Consider the following 10,235-nt stretch of genomic DNA (forward strand, 5'->3'; position numbering starts at 1 on the left):
TCATGACAAAAGGTGACGAGCAGGCATGTTTCATGGCAAAAGCAGGATGGGCAGAGGGGCACAGGGGTAGGTGTTGCACCACTTAAACAGATCTCATGAGAACTCACTCCTATCGTGAGGCCAGCACCAAGCCATGAGGGATCTGCCACCAGGACCCAAACACTTCCCACCAGGCCCCAACTTCAACCCTAGCAATTACATCTCAACATGAGATATGGAGGGGATACCCACACTATATTATCTGGTACCCAGTATTCTATTAATATTCTCTGCTTTTACAAGTTTTTTTTTTTTTTTTTTTTTTTTTTAGATTTCACATATATGTGACATCATTAAATCTGTGATATACTTTAAGTAAATTTTTGTATAAGGTGTGAGACTGAGGTTGAGCTTTGGTTTTCTGCCAATGGATATCCAAATGCTCCAGCAGCATTGATAGTTAAAAAAGCTATCCTCCCTCCATTGAACTACTTCTGTACTTTGACAACCCTCATGAATGGGACTGGCATCCCTAGAAGAGATCCAAGAGAGTTCCTTTGCCCTTTCCATGTGAAGACACATAGAGAAGCCACCATCTATGAATCAGAAAGTGGGTCCTCACCAGACACCAAATCTGCCAGGCACCTTGATCTTGGACTTCCAGCCTCCAGAACTGTGAGAAATAAATTTCTATGGTTTATAAGTCACCTAATTTATGGTATTTTCATTATAGTAGGCCGAAGGTACAAAGACAGTTGATTACATTGATTTTCTAATTGGATTATCCTTGCATCCCTGTAAGAAACCTCACTTGGTCATGGTGCTTAAGTTTTTTTTTTTAAATTTCTGAATTCTGTTTAATTTTGTTAAGGTGTTTTGTGTCTATATTCATAATGTAATGAATTTTATCTGTAGTTTTCCTTTTCATACAGTTTTTGTCCGGTTTTGGTAAAAGGGTAAAACTAGCTTCATAAAATAAACTGGGAATTCTTTCCTCCTCTTTTGGAGGAGAGTATATAGAATTAGTATTGATTCTTTTTTAAATGTTTGATGATAATCTTCATTGAATTGATTTGGGCCAGAAGATCTTTACTTGGGGAGTTTTCAAAATGCAAATTCAATTCAATTATGTACTTCATGTTCCATGAATTGTCCAATTTGTATTTTCAAAGACTTTGTCTATTTCAATTACGTTGTCAATTATGTGTATAGAGTCATCCCTAGTGTTACCTTATTATTCTTTTGATGTCTGCAGTCCATAGTGATCTCCCATATCATTCCTGTTTTTGAATTGAGATTTCTCTCTTTTTCCTTCGTGAGTCTTGCTAAAGCTTGGTCAATTTTATTAATCTTTCAGAGAACAAACTTCTGCTTAGTTCATCTCATTTTCCTCTGGCTTTGTTCACTCAGCATAAGTCATGATTCATTTGTGTTACTGTGTGCATCATTAATTCATGTTTTTATATAAGAATAGTATATGTATGTATGCAATTTTTTTATCCAATAACATATCAATCCACCTGTTTTCAATTTGGGGCTACTAGAAATAAACCTCACTTGCCAAACTTTTTTCCAAAGTGGTTGGACCATTTTGCATTCCCACTATCAGTATATAAAAGTTCTAATTGCTCCAAATCTTCACCAACACTTATTAAAGTCAGTCTTTTTAATTTTAGACATTCTAATGAATGGGTAGTGGGTTTAGCTGTATTTCCCTAATGATATTGAGCAGCTGTTCATTCACTTATTTTGCCACCTATACATCTTCTTATGAAAAGCGTCTCTTCAATTACGTTATTTATTGAATTGTTTTCTTCTCTTCTTATCATACCAAAAGTATCGTATGTAGCAAAGTATCATAACAAAAGTATTCTTTATATATAATAGACAGAAGTCCTTTTTCAGATATGTAGTCTATCTTTGGTTTGCTTTTTCATTTTCTTAACTATGTCTTCTGAAGAACAAATGTTTAATTTTAAATAAGTCCATTTTATTGATTTTTTTACAGTTTATATATTTCTGTCATATTTAAGAAATATTTTCAAATCTCAAGCTCACAAAAATTATCTCCTACACTCTCTTTGAGAAGAAAAAAGGTTTTACATTTAGGTAATAATCCATTTCAATTTACACCAATACTGCACTGCCTTTTACTTATAACTGATTTAATGACTGTTGAAGTCAGGTAGCATATATAATTCAATATATTAATAGTATTGAGTTTTCCTATTCATAAATAAGAGTACATCTCTTCATTTATTTAGATATTCTTTAATTTTTTCAAGAGTTTTTATACATGTTAGTATAGGGGTCTTATATATCTTTTAAAAATTTAATTCCTAAGTATTTCATATTTTAATACCATTATAAATGGTACTTTTACTATTTTAACTTCTGATGGTTGTTTGCTTGAACATAAATATGTAATTGATTTTGTACCTTGCATCTAAAACCTTAATAAATTTACATATTATTTTTTGTATCTTTTTTGTAGATCCCCTCTAATCTTCTACATAGACTATGTTTATTTTACATATTTATGTTTATTCTACATAGTCTATGTAGAAAATTGTTAAGACTATGTAGAATTGTTAAGACTATGTAGAATTGTTAAGATGTCAATTCTGCCTAACAGCACCTATAAATTCAACACAATCCCAATCAAAATTCCAGCAGGTATTTTTATATGAAAATTAACAAAATGATCCTAAAATTTATATGAAAGTGAAAAGGACTTAGAACATATAATTCTTAAAACCCCAAAACAACCCAAATAAAAATGGGCAACATATTTGGACAGACACATCACCAAAGATGTATGAAAGGCAAATAATCACAAGAAAAGAAAATTCATCTCATTAGACATCAGGGAAGTATAAATCAAAATAACAATGAGATATCATTACAAACCTGTTAGAATGGCTAATGGGTTTCTGGCTAAAAAGACTGACAATACCAAGATTGGGTGAGGATATGGAACAACTGGAACTCCTATAAACTGTTCACAGAAATGTCGAATTGTACATCCACTTGAATAGCTAGTTTATTTAAAAATTTAACATATACCTACCAGGTAGTTCAGTCAATCCACTCCAGGTCTTTACATAAGAAAAATGAAAGCACATAGCCATATGGAATACAACTCAGCAATAAAAAGAAATAAAAAATTGGTAACATGCTGCAACATGGATGAATATTAAAATAATTAGGTTAATAATTATTAACTTAATGATGTTAAAGAGGATATACCAAGAAAATGCATAGTGTGTGATTCCATATAGATGAAACTCCAGAAAACGAAACCTAATCCACAGTGACAAAAAGGAGATCAGTTGTTGCCTGAAGATGCAGAAGGAGTAAGGAGAAGAGGAATTACAAACAGGCTTCTAGACAGTAGGAAGAGCATATGAGGAACCTGTTCCAACTGAGACAATGCATTTTAAGGTACTTTCCAGGAAATTCCAAACAATATTTTCACTACATATGCTCTGGTTTGAAAGCGGCCCCTTCAGGATTCATGCGTTGCCATACTCAGGGGGGTTATAAGTGAGGTCTTTAAGTGATGATTAGATGAAGAAAGCTGCTCCCTCATTAATGGGATTAGAGCCCTTTTAAAAGAGGCTTCATACAGAGTTCAGCTAGCTTGCCCTTCTGCCTTGTGCCACATGAGGGCAAAGTAAGAGGGCCCTCACCAGATCAAATGCCAGCACCATGATCTTGGACTTCCCAGTCTCAAGAACTGTGAGAAATAAAGGCATTGTGTAATAGCAGCAGAAAAACTAAGAAAACACATCATTCACTCTGGGTTACTGACTATATGTAGGTGCAAAGAAGATGCCACATTCGTAATGAAGAAATTCTGTACACAAAGGAGAAAGTGTCTCTCTCAGCACTCTTTCTTGTGTTCCAGCACTCTCATGCGTTTATTGTGTAAATACTATTTTCAGATATTTCAAAATGATTTTGAGAGGGAGAAGAGGAAAATGCATATTCTTAGTTAACCAGAATTGCACATTTTCATTACTCAGATTTTTAACTATTTATTGTATAAGTCACTTCCTTGTATAAACATTGATGAAATTCTTAACTACATTCACACAATTTACTGTTTAAAGAAACCCAGTGGGTGAACTGTTTTGCAAATACTGATTTCCTAGGTGCTCTTTTAAATTATTTTTTGTAATTTTTCTTTTGAGGTAATTTTAAATTTATAGTAAAAGTTTAGGAACAACACTAATAATTCCTTATTCCCTTCACATAGAGACCACATTCAAATTTTGTCAACTTTCCCAACAATCTCTTTCATAGCAGAAGTATTATATCTAGAACCATATTTTGCACTTAGTTGCCATGTCCCTTCAGTCTGAGGCCTCTCTTGACCCTCATGACTGTAACATTCTTGAAAACTCTAGAAAAGTTACTTTATAGATTTTCTCTATTAGCTTTATGAGATATTTTCTCATTATTCAGTTCAGGTTATACACATGATTGTCAGGAAAATCACAAAACAATGCTGTGTTGTTTTAAATGCATTCTACCATGGGCATACAATATTGCTTTATCTCAGTGTCGGCCTGGTTTCTTTACTGTAAAGTTACTTTTTCCCTTTGTAAGTTACAAGTGTTTGTAGGCAGATACTTAGAGATTATGTAACACCTCATTGTTTATCCAACTTTTACCCGTTGATTTTAGTACTGATTAATGTTTCTTGCCTGAATTATCTTTCAGATGGTTGCCAAGTAGTGATTTTCTAATTCCATCATCCTTCTACTTTTACTAGTTGGCATTCTACCATAAGGTAATGCTGTCTCTTCTCCCCATGAATTGAGCACATTCCACATTCCATTAGATCCCAGTGAAGTAAAATATTCCTATTTTATTCAGTAAAATAATCTGTTACTATCATTTTTGATTTTGACCCTCAAGATGTCTTAGGGGTAGGCACCTCCTCTGTGTCCTTTGATACATACTTACTATTCTTTGAGCTCTTCCTTACTTTTTGACGTATGATACTACATACCTTGCTTAGCCCCAAACCTGGAATCAACCATTTCTTCAAGGATACCTGGTTCTACTTACTGGAGAACGGTATTTAGAAACCAAAATGTGGGTGCTAGGTGTGCTCATTGTTAAATGTGGGTGCTAGGTGTGCTCATTGTTACCAGGATGTTGCTATTCCCAGGCCCTTCCAGTAGACAAAGTTGGAAAGTAAATGTAGGTATATGCACTTAAGTATATGTAAATACATACAAATCTATATTTATTTCTATTACATCTACACATATTTCTATGATTGAAAGTCATGAGATCACACCAACACCTCCAATTTCAAATCAACACAAGGTTCATTCTAGCTTTCCCTACACTATCTCTGTGACTCCTATGTCCATCAGAAAGAACGCTGACATGAATATATATTTTTTCAATATATTTTCAATATATTTAATTATTTTCTCAATACCCTGCCCCCACCTTGTATGTAACAAATCTTCTGACCCTGCCAGGCCACTGCCCACTCAGCCCCTTTCTTTAATCATGCTCCAATACTTTCCAGGTGAACTCCCAACTTAGCTGTCCTTGTCCTATGGGTCTTAGCTGTTCTCTTTGTATGGTTCATGGCTTCTTAATTGAATCACCAAAAAAAAAAAAAAGAGCGGGGGTAGGAAAGTCTATGTTATTTTTGTAGTCTCATATTTCCATTGATCACATTAAAAATTTGTGTGGATTAAAAATATGATTTATTTCTTTCTTTTGTGATGGGGTCTTGCTCTGTTGCCCAGGCTGGAGTGCAATGGCATGGTCTTGGCTCACTGCAACCTCCATTTCCTGGATTCAAGTGATTCTACTGCCTCAGCCTCCTGAGGAGCTGGGATTACAGACGTGCACTGCCATGCCTGGCTAATTTTTGAATTTTTAGTAGAGATGTGGTTTCACTGTGTTGGCCACGCTGGTCTTAGGTCTCGAATTACTGACCTCAAGTGATCCAGCTGCCTCAACCTTCCGAAGTACTGGGATTACAGGCATGAGCCACCATGCCTGCTCAAAATATTATTTCTTTTTTCAAAGTTATTGATGCCATATTGGTATATGTACATATTATTATTTCTAAGGTTATATAGTGAGCTATTTATTGAGTTGAATTTTGAGTCACTTTGAAAGCTATTTAAAAGCTGCATGAAAATAAAATACATTAAGGCAGACATGAAAAATAAATGGGCTGGTAACAGAAACATGTCAATTAAAGTAACATTTTTAAAAACTGTTTTGAAGTAAATCAATGACAACACTTAACTTGGACTCTGGGCAAAATTTTACAAAATAGAACTGCTTTCTTTGTCTTCTGCCTCCTCTAAATGCTCTGAGATTATAAAGAGTAATGCAGATTTTGATATAGGAAATGTCTTCATAACCTCAAGCACTGGGAAAGATCACCTGACAATCATTACTCCAAAAAATATATTTACAATATTTAAGTTGAACATATTACAAGTACCAAGCTTATATTGTATTACTTCTCTAATAAGGCATTTTCCTAATCATTTTTATTAAAATGACATTTTACCTTTATTAATGACAACTTATTTTTAAATATTAAAATATCTTTCTGGAGGGGAATTTTACCTCTGGCCATAAGTGAGTAACTAGTATCCTTCTTATCGCCAAACCACTGCCCTAAACAATCATAAGCCTGCCTAAATAGGACAAAATATTTCTTTTCATGTCTTAAACAACAGGTAGCCCAAGGCCGTGATCCTTATGAGAGGGGGAACAACCAAAGGAGACCTCCACACACACTACAGCTCTCTGATAAAAGCAAGGGGTATTTTTAAGATATGAACAGGGAGGTCAATAAAGTGAAATAATGGGCTTGCTGAGGGTTGGCAGCAAATCGGAGTTCAGGGTTGCATACATGGCTGGAAGATGTGCAGCGAGGTACCAGAGAAGAGCTAGCTGGGCAATAGCAAAATATATAAGTGATGCTGGCTTTGACCACAAGTTTGATAAGTCCACTTCATAACATATATGCCAAATCAGTTAATGCAAATTTACACCATGTGAGTAGAAGCAATCTGAGCGGAACAGAGAAGGTGATAGAGTGAGTCCATTCTATTTGGAGTGGGTCATAACACACTTAGAGAAATGTAGTGACTTTGGTTTGCCACATCTTCAGTACACAGATTTAAAAATTCTATGGTGATTTTATGATGATCCCCGCTATTCAGCTTTTTAATAATTTAAGATTTCACACTCTTGTGAGTGTGATCAGGCCTGACCAAGATATATAACTGCCCTGAGCATCTTCCAATCAATAATCCTCAACTAATTATTCTATTTACTTAATGGGAATGGGAGAAACTAAAAAGTTTCTATTTCTTTATATAAAGTGTGTGTGTGTGTGTGTGTATACAAACACACATGGAATATATATATTCCACTATATATAATATCTATATATATCACAAATATATATTTTGTAAGATGTAAACTATTAAATCTTACAAAACTTGGAAAGTTTGTGAAATGTATTTTTCATCTTATACCTACATATTATCTAATCAGAATATCATTGTCCAGAATTCTAATGCAATGATTTTTAGGCATAGTTTTGTAATGCTTCAAAACATCTTCAATGAAATGTAAAAGTAGTACAAATTTATTCTCCTGAGTCAGCTGGAAACAAAATTAATATCAATTTAAAATTATTTTTGAAACTCCATACTGCATATAACACTTTCATAAGCATCTCAAATCAAAAAAATGTTAGCAATAAACAAATTAAGTAAGAAATAAACTAAGTAAACAAACTAGGTAAATAAGTCCTACAGGTAAAAAAAAGGATACAAGTATTCTCAATATCAGTGAATAGGTTACTTTTTGCTATTGTTTTAAATAACATTCATGGATTATCTTTAAAGTACCTCACACCAATTAAGTTTTCTTAAAACATTCCTAACTTAAACTATCCACAAGGGGGACATATTGTCAGATACTGCATATTTTCCAAACTGAAAGAAGCCTGTGTCAGCTCCCACTGACTCAACACGACAAAGCATAGATGACGAGACATGGAGTTGCCAATTTCAATTTGTGAGTGGTAAATGGAGATTTTAGCTCAGTTTCTCAAAACGTGGCCCAGAAATTAAAATTGTAGCAAACATTTTTGCTGCTTCTTAATATGTTCAGATTGCTGGGTGCCTCCTCTGACCCAAATCAATTCCTGTGAAAACTATTGAGTAAGGTCCTAGAAGAGAACAGTCCCTAGGTAAACAATGTCCATTTCACAGGTGGCATTTCTTCACTGGTTTTCTAACAAGAAACAAGATAGGCTACATGCTAGTAAAATCTTCCAATTTTGTGAAATACATATAATTGTACTCTCAAAATCAAGCTCTATCGCAATCAAAATTGTTGCATAAGGAACTGTGTTACATCCAGCTTTTAGTCAAAGAGAATTTATTATCCATTTTTCTCCCTTCAATTATTTAAAGTGAACATCAAACCTTAAAAATGCACTCCTCACCACTGCAATCTAAGCTAATGCCAGTGTATGTCATATGTATTCAATAAAATGCAAAGCATGGTGGTGCTTGTTTTCTGGTGGACCTAAAGCTTTTGAGACATATTGCTATCACTTAAAATTCTTCAGCGCAGAACTTGCTGGTGAATATTAAAGGGTGGGGGTTGGGGGTACTTGATAAATATCCATTTGAGTTTATTTTCTAATTCTGTAGAAAGTTTACATATATTCCTAATTTTGTTATTATCACTTGGAAAGAATCTTGAAGATTTTAAAATAACAAATGAAAACGGTATTTATTAAAAACAATTCGTTTATTCTCTCAGGCTAATTGTACTTTATACTCTAGGAGCGTAGAGAGCAAACACACATTCTAAATGTATTTATTTTATGATTCGTTTGATGCAATTAATACACCGCGTTGCAGAAGGTTTATGCTTCTGCCTTTTAAAAAATTATATAGGATTATGTATAATCAATAATCATTAAACTAAAGGCAAAGAAATCTGTTAGCTCCATCAATTTTATTTCGCTCTTGCATGGATTGCCTTTGTTCACATTTTTGGCAGAAACAAGAATCAATGCAATTGTAAGACTCTGCACCCCACAATGTGAGCCTCACTTGAAACAATGGTCGTATCGTCCAAGACAGATCATCGGTAAAGTTCGGCAGAAAAACTTGGGAGATCTTGCAAATCTTGTTATGTGAAGCCAGTCCTCCCAAAAGACCTATTCGACCACACCTTTGTCCTCCTCGTCCTTTTTTTGCAGGCTCATTAACTCGCATTATTTTTTTGTTCTCCGCAGTTCTCACTTGCTTTTCTTCAGTCTTTGCTAGGTTCTGCGCGATCTCCAATGCAGCCTCTTCCACTAGCCGCGATTCTGCCTCTCTCAGACGCTGACACGTAACCTCCCCCTATCCCCACCCCAAGCCCTCACCCAAGACCAAGAACAGCTACAACTGCTTCTGGGAGACGTGGGGGGCGGGGGCAAGGAGGGAGCACCTCGCCCCTCCCGCTAACTCTCGCCGTCGGTCAGTACCCTCTGAACTGGATGGGACCATGGGAGTCCCTCCCCAAGGGCCTCCACTTCTGACTACGGCCGCACGCCCCACCCCTGCCCAGCACCCAGGCAACCCCCGGGACGCTTTGCTGGTGCCAAGCTTCAATCTCTCGTTCTCATTTTCTCTTGTCCTCACGCTCTTTCTTCTACTGTATTTTTGTCAATTCTTTAATGGCGAGGAAAAAAGAAAACAAAACACCAGCTCAGAGCTATAGTCTCCTTCCATAAATACGTGTGTGCTTTTCAGAACCTTTCTCTGTCCCTTTCTCCTGCTAACACATGTGGGGTCTGCAGTGCAAAGGACTCTCCTTTCGTCCAGCGACCAATGGCAGTCTCTCAGTTTGCCAATTTCATTCATCACGCCCGCACCTACTGAAGCCTACTCCTCACCAGTTCAGCTTTCTTCCAGTTAATCGTATTAACTGCTAAGCACCTCCTCCGCCTTTTCGGGTTCTATTACCGCCCTCATTAAAAAAAAAAAAAAGAAAAGAAAAAGAAAAAAGAAAATCCAACACGAACACGCAAGACAGCGTGAATTCAAGAAAGAAAGTGTGCGTGTGCAACACAGTCTGAGTGTGTGCATCCGTATGCATCGCCTGCCTCAGCCTGCCCAGGTACTGAACATGTGGCTGAGAGGTGCACGACAGTCAGAGGGCTCAAACTTCCGCTGCCAGGC

The 10,235-nt window shown here is 35.8% G+C and overlaps 1 protein-coding gene across 4 annotated transcripts in view; it reads right to left on the bottom strand.

Moving 5' to 3' along the window:
* C9H8orf34 (chromosome 9 C8orf34 homolog) overlaps window positions 1-10,235 on the bottom strand; it is a 475,930-nt gene that overhangs the window by 464,484 nt on the left and 1,211 nt on the right. The gene's annotated exons all lie outside the window — the stretch shown is intronic.

This window comes from Rhinopithecus roxellana, chromosome 9 (assembly GCF_007565055.1).
Source record: "Rhinopithecus roxellana isolate Shanxi Qingling chromosome 9, ASM756505v1, whole genome shotgun sequence".
NCBI classification, from domain to species: Eukaryota; Metazoa; Chordata; class Mammalia; order Primates; family Cercopithecidae; genus Rhinopithecus; species Rhinopithecus roxellana.